Source organism: Choloepus didactylus, chromosome 7 (assembly GCF_015220235.1).
Source record: "Choloepus didactylus isolate mChoDid1 chromosome 7, mChoDid1.pri, whole genome shotgun sequence".
Lineage (NCBI taxonomy): Eukaryota > Metazoa > Chordata > Mammalia > Pilosa > Megalonychidae > Choloepus > Choloepus didactylus.
Genome location: NC_051313.1, coordinates 93,413,779 through 93,426,508, shown reverse-complemented (window position 1 = coordinate 93,426,508; position 12,730 = coordinate 93,413,779). Strand labels below are relative to the sequence as shown.

The window sequence follows — 12,730 nt, the reverse complement described above, 5'->3', positions numbered from 1 at the left end:
CCTTTCCTCTTTTCCTTTCTTTTCTTTTTCTCTCTTTTTTCCTCTCTCTCTCTCTCTCTTTTTTTTTTTTTGTTGTTGTTATTCCATGTCAGCCAGAAGTTTTGTGCCTTTGAATAGCAACAAACTACTGAAATGAATTGTTGCTTGAGAACTAAGGCAAAATGATGGTCTTCCTTATCTTTTGTCATTTTCCATTCACTCTGCAGTCAGGTCCTTGAAGAATAGATAGGTAGCTAGATGGATAGCAAGAAGGGTGTTAGGAAAATTTGAAGTGTTTCTTCAACCCACCCTCCAACTTCCACACCTTATTGTATCATGGCTGTTGTGAAATTACAGATAGGCTTGATGGATTGATTAACTTCAGTAATGACTGTTCTGATATGTTTTATAACCCATCCTTTCAGTGTCGGTAATGGAATTTAGTAAATGCTCTGGATGATTATAGACTTGTTAGATCAATGCTCTCTTTGTGTAAGTTGAGGGTGGACTGTCCTTAGCACTTTATGGACCTCCACTTGCAGTGTAGTGTCCTTTGAATGCCCTTATCTGATTTTCTCCTCCATGGTCTATACTCACTCAGACACAGGATTTGGGGCTCTTAGAAGGAAGACCCAGTTTGAAACATAACCCTTTCACACATATTCCCTTGGTCCACGAGAAAAATATTAGTCTATTTCAGCCCTCTTTTCCTGTTGAAGAGGGGCATATTTCCCTTATCCTCTTGAATTAGATACTAACTAAACTGAAAGGAAGACATTGTATTCAGAAAACTGAACTATTAGAGGCACCATAATTGTAATCCTGTGATAAACTGCATTAAAATGAAAATAAGGATTTAAACAGGATCAGAGCATCAGAACCCAAAAATGTCAGCTGACTGAGTTTTTTTTAGGCTTCTGAGTCAAAGATTTCTTGGACTACTCTCTTAGTAGAATAATTAAATGAGATAGTATCTGAACTTTTACTTGTCTTTTTGAGTTATTAATACCTAATTCAGAAAGTACTGTTATTCTGCTACAAATATGCTCTCTCCTGAAGCCAAGTGTTTTTTTTTTTTTGTTTTGTTTTTTGTTTTTTTTTAATGTTAAGAACAAGTACTAGATGGGGCTGATTTAACTACAGAATTAAGTTACCTTTAGAAAGCCAAGCATAGAAATGTAGGTCTCTGTTGTATTAAAAGAAAGGAGGTATTAGAAGCAGTTTCACTGCTGTAGTTCAATGATAAATCTCATGAGAAGATAGCTCATGTTTGGCAACATTTTGCAAGACTCTTTTTCTACCACTTCATGTTCTCCTTCTTTTATGAAGCCTGTTCTTACACTGAACCATTAACAGCACAGTAGATGTGTCTTAGTTGACTATTTCATACTGACAGCCCCAAGAATTTGTGTCATGCTACTTGTATGGTTTATATTTGTCTTGTCAAACTAAAAAATAACACTAGTTTAAATATTAGTTGTATTACAAGTTCAATTTCTTCATGATAAGGTTTGATCTCCTGTCATGTATTATAAAGAAAAATATATAAACATTTTGTGAACTCTGTAGATTAGAGGATATGGGTTAGAGGTTTATATAGGAAGATAGAAATGAATGCTTTTCTGGAGATTTTTGGAGTTGCAAAAAGCAATTTATTTTTCATGCTTCACAGATCTTGACAATTTTGATTTGTTTTCTTTGAAAGCAGACCTGTTTGAATTGGATGATGTAGAAAGAACCACCCCCCCCTCAAAAAAAAGCCAGCAGACTCTTCAAAACAGTAGCCAATGAAAAAGAATATGATTCTTCCAGATCTTTTACTTCCTGTCTTTTATAACCTCTTCAAAAGGAGAGGTTGTATGATTCTCAGAGACAAAAGAAGAAACAGCATAGGAAAGAAACTAGGTTGGAAATTTGTAGCTGATTTAAAACAGACATTGTTAGTGAAGATTCTATCATGTTTCTTTCATGTCGTTTCTCCATGTTTCTACTCTGCCCATACAGAACAAAACTCTTAATTGCCGCATGCATAAAAGAACACTAGGAAGGTTTTAAGCAAACATTTTAGAACTGCATATGATATTATAGAGTCATAAAACTGAACAGAGATTTTTGAATGAGAGAGAACAGAAAAAAGCAATGGAAAAGATCTTTAATTCATATCGAATTTTAATAAGCTGAGGGATTTCTCTCAAAGCATGCAGTGTTTTTGCTTGTTACACTTTGCTGTCTTTCTGGTACTCAGGGTCTTTGCAAGCAAACTTCTGTAATTCTTCACAAAGAAGAAAAGAAAACTTCTGGGATTTAAGCTTGAAAGGCAAAATGAGACAAATCTGAAGTTCTGGTTTGGTTAGTCTACTGTTTGCAAATTTAATCAAGGTCTTCCAGAGGCATCAGCTTGACATTAAATTTAAGTGCCCATTAAAGTGAGAGTTTGACAGCAGTTTTGAATGTGAAGCTCAGTCTGAGGACATCTTTACAGTTGGAAGGGAGGAAAAAAAAAACAGTTGAGAAGCCTCAAACCACCGTGGTAATTAGATTCATTTAACTTCTTTTCTAATATTGGGAGAAGGAGGAGGGGAGAGAAGGTTAAGGGGGAGACAGGAAGGGCTGGAACTAGGAAGACAGTCCAGTGCTCCCTATTGAAATTTAGGCAAGGGGGATCCTGGGTTGTAGAGAATAATGGCAAATAACTCCTACCTCCACCTGCCACTTACCCTCACCCCACTCCGGACAAATGAATACAGTGGGGAAATTATTTCAAGAATTTTCCTTTATTTGGTTTGTCTCCCCAAACACAGAAAGAACCAGCTTGTGGAAGTTGCATTTTGAACAGGTGTGCCAATGTGCTTGTCAGGCCCTTTGGAAGCCATACAGCATTATTTGGGAGTAGACTAACAGTGATACATTGTTGGTCTGATGAGTTACTTTTCTCACAAGGGTATCCAACTTACATTCAGGTAATCACTTATTTACCCAAAGCTTCTGGCCTACTCTTGGATATTGAGTTCCTTTTTGACAGGTAGCTATTGCCCTAGTCGAAGGCTCCTTGCCATAATTGGCATTGTAGGCAATTTGCTTTGTGACTCTATGGACGTCTTGTCACCTGTAGGAAATTATCTTCCCACCTCATCTGACCTTCCTGCCAAAAATGAAATTGTTTCCTGTTAGTGGATTTGCTTTCGATCCCATATGCTCTTTTCATGATTGCTTCATGACATTTTATTTTCTCCAAGAATTATCACTGCAGAACCTTATCAAAAGCTAAGGAATATGTCTGGATATAATGCACCTGTATTTCCCCTGAGCCTTCAATTGCAATACTGTTTTTGAACATTGATAGCAAGGTGGTGAAACAACAGTGCTAATAAATGCATGATGGATTTTTCAATTCAGGCCTGCATTTCTAGGTATCCGTTCACCATAATAGCACCATGAGGCTTGTTTAAGGGTACTTGTTTTTTGTTGTTGTTGCTATTGTTCTTTACTTTTGCATTGGAAGCATAGAGTAAAAGTAAATTCAACAAATTCTGCATTTAATTTAGGACTTTGTAATGAGAAAACTATCTCATGCAAATTTTTTCAGTTGTCATCCTTCCCACCCCACCCCCGTTTTTATTTTGTTTTTGTTTTACTTAACCTTCCACTTGGATCCTAGAGGATACCAAGATCTTCATTACTGATTAAAAAGGACAAAGTGCAGCGTCATTCTCTTTTATCGTCCCTTTTATTGCAAAGAATTAGAATTTTAATTTATTAATCTTCTCCATACTTGACTCTTGTTTCTCCTTAGAGTTCCTGCCCTGTGGTCTTCTCACTCCATGAATCTCCCTGGGTGATCTCATCCACTCCCATGGTGTTACTTCCCATTTACATGCAGATGATTCCCAAATCTACATCTCCAACTGAAATCTCTCCTCTGAGCACAGACCCATCCATTCAGCTGCCTTCCAGACCTTTCCATTAGTATATCCTCAAGTATCTCAAAATTAACATGTCCAAATCGAACTTGTCCTCTTTTCTTCCCAAGTCTACTTCTTTATTTCTCACCTACTTATTTTGACATGGTATCCTTGACTATTCTTTCTCCCACCTTCTCCACACATCCAAGTCCAGTTAATTCTATTTGGTGCCAGCATGTTCTAAACCAATGGTTCTCAATTTGCCCCTCAGGAGACATTTGGCAATTTCTGGAGACATTTTAGTTTGTCACAACTGGAGGAGGAGTGCTATTGGCATCTAGTGCTATTGGCCAGTTCAGCACCCCACAACGAAGAAGTATCTGGTCCAAAATGTCAGTGTGGTAGGGATTGTCCAGGCATAGCTTGCCACCTTTTCCTGGAACCCACAAATAAACCCTGTGCTTGGAGCTAGATGTGTTAGCCTGGCTTCTAGCACAAGAGGATAAATGTGGCTGACTCCCTTCTGGGGCAGGCCTGGAGATAAAACTCATCCCATAGCAGAGAGCAGTCTGCTAGTGCATCCCTTCGCCTTTTGCCCCCAGTATATGTAAACATTCACTGCTAACTACTTCGTTAGGTAAGTGTATTTTATTGCACCTGTCTCACCCTCACTGCCGTATCTGTCCCTGACGGGGAAAGAGCAGTGAGATCCTTTCCCTCTGGCACAAGGGGGTGTGTGTGTAGATCATCTTTCTGCATAGGCAGTGGATCAAGATGTGCTGGCCACAGGGGACCAATACCTACTGTTGAAGCTGACCTTGCTTTTTCTCTTTTCTGTGTGAGTAAAGTGTTGTTCCATCCAATGGCTGTGTAAGTCATGTCTTTTGTTGGCAGCTCCAACACCTTTATTGGAGTGGATTGACATCCCTCTGCTATCTTCCATGTGGTGGGACTCCTCTCCTGGAGATGGTACTGGGTGGCTTTCCCCCTCTACCCCTAACATCAGTAGTGCTGAGGCTAAGAAGCTGTTCAAATTCTTTCCTTCTCATCCGTACTTATATTACATTAGATTACTCTGTCATCACTTCTAGCCTGTATTACCACAGTGATCTCTTAACTTACTGTCCTAGTCTCTGTTTGCCTATCCTGCATTCCAGCCCACATCCTTCAAAGTGTAACATGGTAACTCTTCCATTTCCCTGTCTTCCTAAAAAGGGCCCCCATTACTTGTGTGATGAAGTCCTAGTGCCTTTGGTTTAGTGTATGAGCCCCCAGTGATCTGCCTTGGACTATCTCTTAAGTACCATCTATTGCCATTTACTCCCTCATTCATTCTATGACCCTCCCCTGTGATTTAGCCATGCTGAAAAAACATTCTCTGCCCATTCACTGTGCTCTCTCACCTCTCTTATCCTTCCTGTAATATACTCACTTTCCTTCCCTATGAACTCCTGTTTGTCCTCTGAGACTCATGTTAGGCACAAACTTGGAGGGAGCCTTGTCTGCTGACTCCAGTTTGGGTTCATTGTCCCTTTTAGGTCATATAACATATTTGTATCACAGCACTTATATTGTATTCTAATAACCTATTTACTCGTGTTCTCTTTTATTGGACTGTAAAGTTCTTGAGAACAGGACTATGTTGCTTTCATATTTGATTCTCTAATACTTTGCATTGTCTTTAGTCTTAGCATGATGCATGAAAATCTTGGGCACTTAGTAATGTGTGTGGAGTGAATGAATGGTTTCTTTCTTACTATCCTACAGGAATCTAATTTATTGTGTCCAGGACCTATAAATAGAGGAAGGAATGAACTCTGGGCCCCAGACCCAGGCTACCACTTAACTGTACAACCTTGGCAAGTTAATTTCCCTGTGCTTCATTTGCTCCACTTATGAAATGGGGATAATGATTGTACTTAATTTAAGGGTTAGTCTGTTACCTTTAGGGTACAGGGCTTTTACATCTAAAGCACTCAAAATGCTGCTGGCACCTGGTGACATTCAGTAAATGTTAGATGTTATTTAGTTATCAACCCCTCCAATAACTGTTATACATGGTGCCCTGCCTGTTTGAGGGCCATCCATTTTGAAGATCCCTTCTTACCTAGAGTGATCCTCTTGTGAGCACTATACTGTGTAGGTAGGGAAAAAAAATCAACCAAAGTTTTACCAAAGAAGACTTATGTCAGTGGATCCATCCCTTGACTGTCATGCCTTAGATGGAGAATTTCAAATATGAAAAGTGGAGGGTTTCTTAATTTCTTCATGTTGTATCAAAATTTGCTGAAAAGGTATCACAGAGTACTGCTTGTCCCTAACAAAGGAAGAACTGAAGAACCTGAGCTTTAAACTTCAGTATGTAGAAAAGTGTCCTAAAATTTCTTCTCTTAGGTGTGTGACATTTTAGTTGTCTTACATATGATTCCTAATGAAAATGATGTCTTGTGTGGCACTCAATCTCCAAGCACTTAAATTGTACTTTGCAGGATCAGGTCAGGTGCCAGCATGACACCTCTGGAATAGTAATCATCTGCATTTTCCCTAAAAAAAGAAAATGAGACACTGAGAGTCTGAATCCCCTGGCCTGGGTCACAAGCTCCCTGACCACATCCGGTACTGGGACCTCTCTGAACTGTGCTCTTCCTTTTCTGTCGTTGGTTTTTCACACTGAGGGCCTTAGGCCCAGCACCCATGACTGAGCAATCCAAACTGCAGGACCCAAATAGAACAAGTATATTCTGTTCTCTTTGGCAAGTTAATTAGCCGTCCCTTCTTCATTTTCTCATCTTTAAATTGGGATATTTAATATTATCTACATCACAGAATTATTGTGAGGTCAAATGAAATGACTTGCGTCAAATGCACTGCATATGATAAGGCACATGGTAAGCACTAAATAATTGTTAGCTATCATTATACAGGTGTCTGTTAAATTTCTTTAGAAGTAAGGATTTATCCAAAATAAAGCTTGGAAACAACAATAATAGAACACTTCATGTATTTAAGATGAAGAATTAATGTCATAACTTAGTCCTACAGTGTTCCTGTTTGCTAAAGCTGCCATCATGCAAAATACCAGAAAAGGGTTGGCCTTTTATAAGGGGGTTTATTTGGTTACAAATTTAAGCTCTAAGGCCATAAAAAGTGTCCCAAACTAAGGCATCAACAAGAGGATACCTTCACTGAAGAAAGGCCATGGCATCTAGAACACCTCTGCCAGCTGGGAAGGCACATGGCTGGCATCTGCTGGTCCTTTGCTCCCGGGTTGTGTTTTCAAAATGGCTTTCTTCTCCAAAATGTCTTTGGGCCTCACTCTCTTAGCTTCTCTCTACTATCTGCTTGGTTCTCCTCGGGTGTTTCTAAGCATCTGGGAGTCATCTCTTACCTTCTCCAGGGCAAACTCTGGACTTCATCTCTTAGCATCTCCAAACGTCCTTCTGTCTGCATCTCCCAGCATCTCAGTCTGTGTGAGCTCTCAGCTCTCTTAAGGACTCCTGTAATCTAATTAAGACCCACCCTGAATGGGCGAGGGTCATACCTCCATGGTAACAACCTAATCAAAAGGTCCCACCCACAATAAATCAGCATCCACAAGACTGGATTAAAAGATCAAGCCCTTTCCTGGGGTACATAGCAGTTTCAAAGCAGCACACATAGTAACAAATTTCCAGAACTCTTATCTCTTCAGATAAAACAAACTTCAGACTCTCAGAATTATAAGAAGCTTCTACTACCAGAATTTCTCCCAACAGTGACTTATTTAGAATAATGGAATAATCTAGAAAAAGTGGAGCCAGCACTGGCACACAAAGTCATGGGAAATCTATAAGCCTTATGTTACCCACCAGCTTCTTGAGAATAGTCAACCTCCCATCTACTACTTTGGTCAGATAATTCACTTTTATTCACTTTTCTGCATCATGGCACCTTCTCTATCATCTTGACTCAACCCCCCTCCCTAGACCACAGCAACCCGTCTCACACAGAAGTTATTTCAATTTCTAATCACAGAAATTGAAGAGGGAAGTTTAGGTTTTTCTCTTTCGGTGTCCCACACTGCCCCCTGTGATATGGTGGACATCCCATCATTAGCACTGTTAAGATGCTAGAAATTTAGGGGCACACCAGCTTCTGGCAGTGAGTATACCACTTAAATCCACACCCATCTTCTCCAATAACTCATGCCTATACATTGAAATACATACAGCTTCTATCCATACTAGGGTTTCAAGATGTGAAAAGCACCAGGCAACAAGGAATGTGTAATGTCTCTAGGTGACATTATACTTACATGAGGAAAAACAGGCTAATTGTGATTGTGTCATCTACTGTTTAGGACAACAAAATAAGGTAGGCTGTTGGCAGATTTCTGCCACTTTACTGAGAGAATACAGTCCACCCAAATTCCATTTTAATATTCCCCTTATAAGCCAATCTAACAACACACACCTTTGAGGTGTCCTAATTCAGACTCTAACCCAATATATTCAATATTTTGAGCTTTGTGGGCCCTATGGTCTCTGTTGCAAATACTAAACTTGTAGTGCAAGATCAGCTATATACATAAAGTAAGAAATGGGTGTGTTCAGTGGCCACATTGGGCCCCCTTGTAAACCTAGAGGCAAAAATCCACAAAATATTAGCAAATAAAATCAAGCAACATATAAAAAGGACAATACATCATGGTGCAAGTGGAATTTATCCCAAGACTGCAAGGTCACTTTAACATTCAATAATCAATGTTATTTAACATATTAACAAAATAATGGGGAAAAATATGATCATCACAATAGATGCAGAAGGAGCATTTGACAAAAGCCAACATCAGTTCATGATAAAAACTCAGTAAACAAGCATTAGGAGGGGATGTCTTTGATAAAGGCATCTATGAAAATCTTACAGACCGAACGCTTTCCCCTTAAGATCTGAAACAAGACAAAGATGACCACTTCTACCACTTCGTTTCACCATTTTACTGGGAATCCTAGCTAGTACAATAAGGCAAGTAAAAGAAATTAAAGGCATACTGTTTGGAAATGAAGAAAAAACTATCTGTATTTACTGATGACATGCTTTTTCAAATAGAAAAGCCTATGAGTATTTTAAAATGTTACTAGAATGAATAAATGAGTTTAGCAAGATCCCAGCCTACAAGGCTAATATACAAAAATTACTTACTATTCTATATACCATCAACAATCAATTTAAAATTGAAAATTTTTAAATACCATTTACAGTAGCATTCAAAACAAGAAATACTTAGGAATAAATGTAATGTAGTATGTGGAAGACTTGTACACAGAATGTTACAAAACATAGGTGAAATTAAAGAGGACATAAATAAATAGAGGGATATAGACATACCATGTCCATGGATTAGAAGTCTTAATAATGTTTAGAACTCAATACTCCCAAATTGATCTATAGAATTCTGTAGGGTTTTGTTTTTGTTGCTTGCAGAAATTAGCAATCTAGCTAAAATCTGTATGAAACACCAAACAACCCAGAAGGGTCAAACTAATTTTGAACAAGAAATACAAGGTTGGAAATCTTACCTTACTGATTCAAGACTTAGTATTAAGCTACAGTAGTAAAGATAGTGTAGTGTTGATGTAAGAATAGGCATATAGATCAAAGAAACAGAATACAGAAATAGACTCAAAAATATATGGTCAAATAATTCTCTATATTTACTTTTCTGTTCCTCATCTCATTTTCCGTCTTTTGCTTAGAATGCAGAAGTGACTGAGTTCTTAAGTCAACTAAAAGCCATTTCCATAGCCCAGGCTTCTCTTGTGAACCTGCTTATACACATAGTAGGAGAATGCTGAAACTGTGGCATTTTATTTAATGATGATGTGTGTATTCATTCAGTTGTGTGTGCAAAGATCATTTTTCTAGAATAAGATGTCTTGAATTTCTTCAATTGCTTGTGAATTATACTTATTTTTACAATTTGCCTCTATTCAGTCATAGTCTGTCATTTCCTTTCTAAAATTTTTTAGTCATAGACTTTCCCACTGTGATCTAATGATCTTCAAATTTTCCATCAATCCTAGAATTCTGATTAAACCATCTCAAAGCCTTTTTTTCCCCTTCTCTTATCTATTTGAAGGTCAAACCAAGTAAAACTTGTATCAGTAAACATTAGTCAAAACATGAAGTTAATGTTGGCTTGGAAATTCTGCTTTGACCAAACAGCTGCTTTTGTGACTCTGGAGCTCTGCGGCTATTTGCTTTCTGGATTTCACCCCACTCTGGTTTCAGATATTTGGTGAAAGGAGAGACATGCATAAGGGGTGGGGAAGTGGTAGCACGGGTGTTACTGCTTTATCCCTCTGGTTCTAAATCCTCCAGTAACACCAGGGCTGGCCACTGGACACTAAGGCAGTTCAGCTCAGAACTTTGTTAAGGATTCTTCTACCCGCTGATGGTCTTTCTGTAGGTTCCTTGATTCCTTTGTTGGCTTCACTAAGAAAATATTGTATTTAACCTATTATAGCTTTTATACTATTTAAATCATTCTTCTGGTAATTTTATCCCAATCCACCTTTCTACTATTCAAGCTTCCTGCTTTGACATGCTTCCTCTTTTCATTTATTAATATACTTTTAAATTTGAAGATAAAATAAATACAGAAAAGTGCATAAAACATAAATTATAAGTTTTTACAAAATGAACTTACACATATAACACAACCAAGACTAAGAAGTTAAATATTACCAGCACTCCAGAAGGGCTCCTTCCTCTCCAAAGGTAATCACTTATTCTGACTTTTGACACCATACATTAGTTCTCCCCATATTTTAACTCTTATAGACAATATATACTCTTGTGCAGTGGCTTGCTCTTTCATTCAGATTATGTTTGTAAGACTCATCCTTGTCGCACGTAACAGTTTATTCATTATTTTTACTGTGCAGTATTCCATTGCCTGAATATGTCATGATTTATTTATTCATTTTAATCTTAATAGATATTTGTATTATTACTAGGTTTTGTCCATTATCTGTAATGAATGAACATTTTGTACCTATTTTTGGTGCACGTATGCTATTTTGCTATGAACATTTTTGTACTTATTTTTTGGCATACATATGAATGAATTTCTGTTGGACATATGTCTTGGACTATCTTTTTAAAGTATGTTTGTATAGCATACAGCCTTGAAGGTAGAAATCATGTTTCCCTCTGGGACAAACAGCAACTTTGTTTCCTGTAATAAAAAAGACATTGTCTCCTTTTGAAACAAAATTGGACATATTTGCTAGAAGCCCCACATCAAATTGAGGGTTTTGTAAGCTCAGAGCTCCTCAGTTATGCCACAGACCTACTACCTAGACCAGCCTCCACCTGGACCCACTTCCAGATCAAAAAAAATGAGAATTGATGCAAACATGAAACCTTGAGTAATAAAGTAGTTTATCTCTGACCCAGGAGTTTAATGTCTTCTGCTAGCATCTATGAAACTATGGCAGGCTAACTTGTTAGGTTAGAAGTAGGATAATACATTTGACCCTTTACAGTTCATGAAAATTCTCTATTAACCTATCTTTTAGTTCACTAAATCTCTCTTTATTGTTTGTATAATCTGCCATTAAACTTATCCATTGAGATTGTAATTTCTGTTATTGTATCTTTTAGTTCTAAAACATCCATTTAATTATTTTGTGTAGCTTCCTGTTCGCTGCTAAAATTCCCTAATTCTCAAATTTTTCTAACATAATGTTTACAGTCATTTTAAAGTCCCTGTTTGTTAACTCATAGCTGGATTGCCTCTAGGTTTGTTTCTATTGTTTGCTTGTTTTCTTGATTTTTGACGATCTTATCTCCAAGTTTGCCCAATAAATTTTTATTGAATGTCAGAATAGTGTGTGAAAAATTATAGAGATAATGAAGCTCTAGAAGATATCTTCCTTCAGAAAGGATTTACTTTTGTTTCTGTCAGACAGTTAGACAGGAGCATATCACCTCAATCCAATCAGAAATTGGAGTGATTTGAAGGATGGTTTCAGTCTCTGTGAGGGCTGGCCTATTCTTCACTGTGCACATCCTTCTGAATGGAGACTTTCAGATGTACCAGCTGGAAATCTTGGATTTTTACCGTGAACTCCTATTTTTGTCTCTGCAACTCCCATGAGCCTACTGAAAGCTCAGCTCAACTTTTCAGCCTCTCTGTCATCGTTTAAGCTAGGAGCAGATCACCACAATTTAAAAAAAGGGTGGGTATCTTTCCAGGGTAGGGTTCAGTCTTTGTGAGGGCTGGCCTTTTTCTCCTTTATTTTAGTCAAAAATATAGCTTTTGAGGGGTCTAAAATGAAAGAACAGTGTTTATAAAGACCCTTTCTCTTCCTGGGCCTTGAAAGGTTGAATAACTTGTTCAGTCTGTCTGGGACATTCCCCAGTTTTAGTATTTTAAAGTCCTATGTCCTAGGAAACCCCTTAGTTCCACACAAACTAGGGCAGTTGGTCACTTTGGCCTTGAGCTCCACTTTTTTTTTTTATTGTTTCATGAGATAGCTGAAAGCTCTGCTCAGCTTTTCAGTCTTTTGGTGAGTCAACAAATGTCTAAAGGTTTAAAATGGTGCCCAATATCCCTGTAAACATCAAACTCATTTCCGCTGTAAAATCTTTGAACTTGCTTTTCCTTTTGCCTGACATTTTCTTCTAAATCTTCCTACAACTGTCATCATTCAGGGCTTAACTAAAATATCATCTTCAAGAAACAACTTATGGAGGAGACAGAAGAAGATGGCAGCATAGAGAGGAGTGGAAGCTAGTTTGTCCCCCTGGAACAACTAATAAACAACCTGGAACAACTAGTAAATAATCTAGAATAACTGCAG

The 12,730-nt window shown here is 37.9% G+C and overlaps 1 protein-coding gene across 4 annotated transcripts in view; it reads left to right on the top strand.

The window, feature by feature from the left end:
- PRIM2 (DNA primase subunit 2) overlaps window positions 1-12,730 on the top strand; it is an 804,531-nt gene that overhangs the window by 370,304 nt on the left and 421,497 nt on the right. The window lies entirely within an intron of this gene.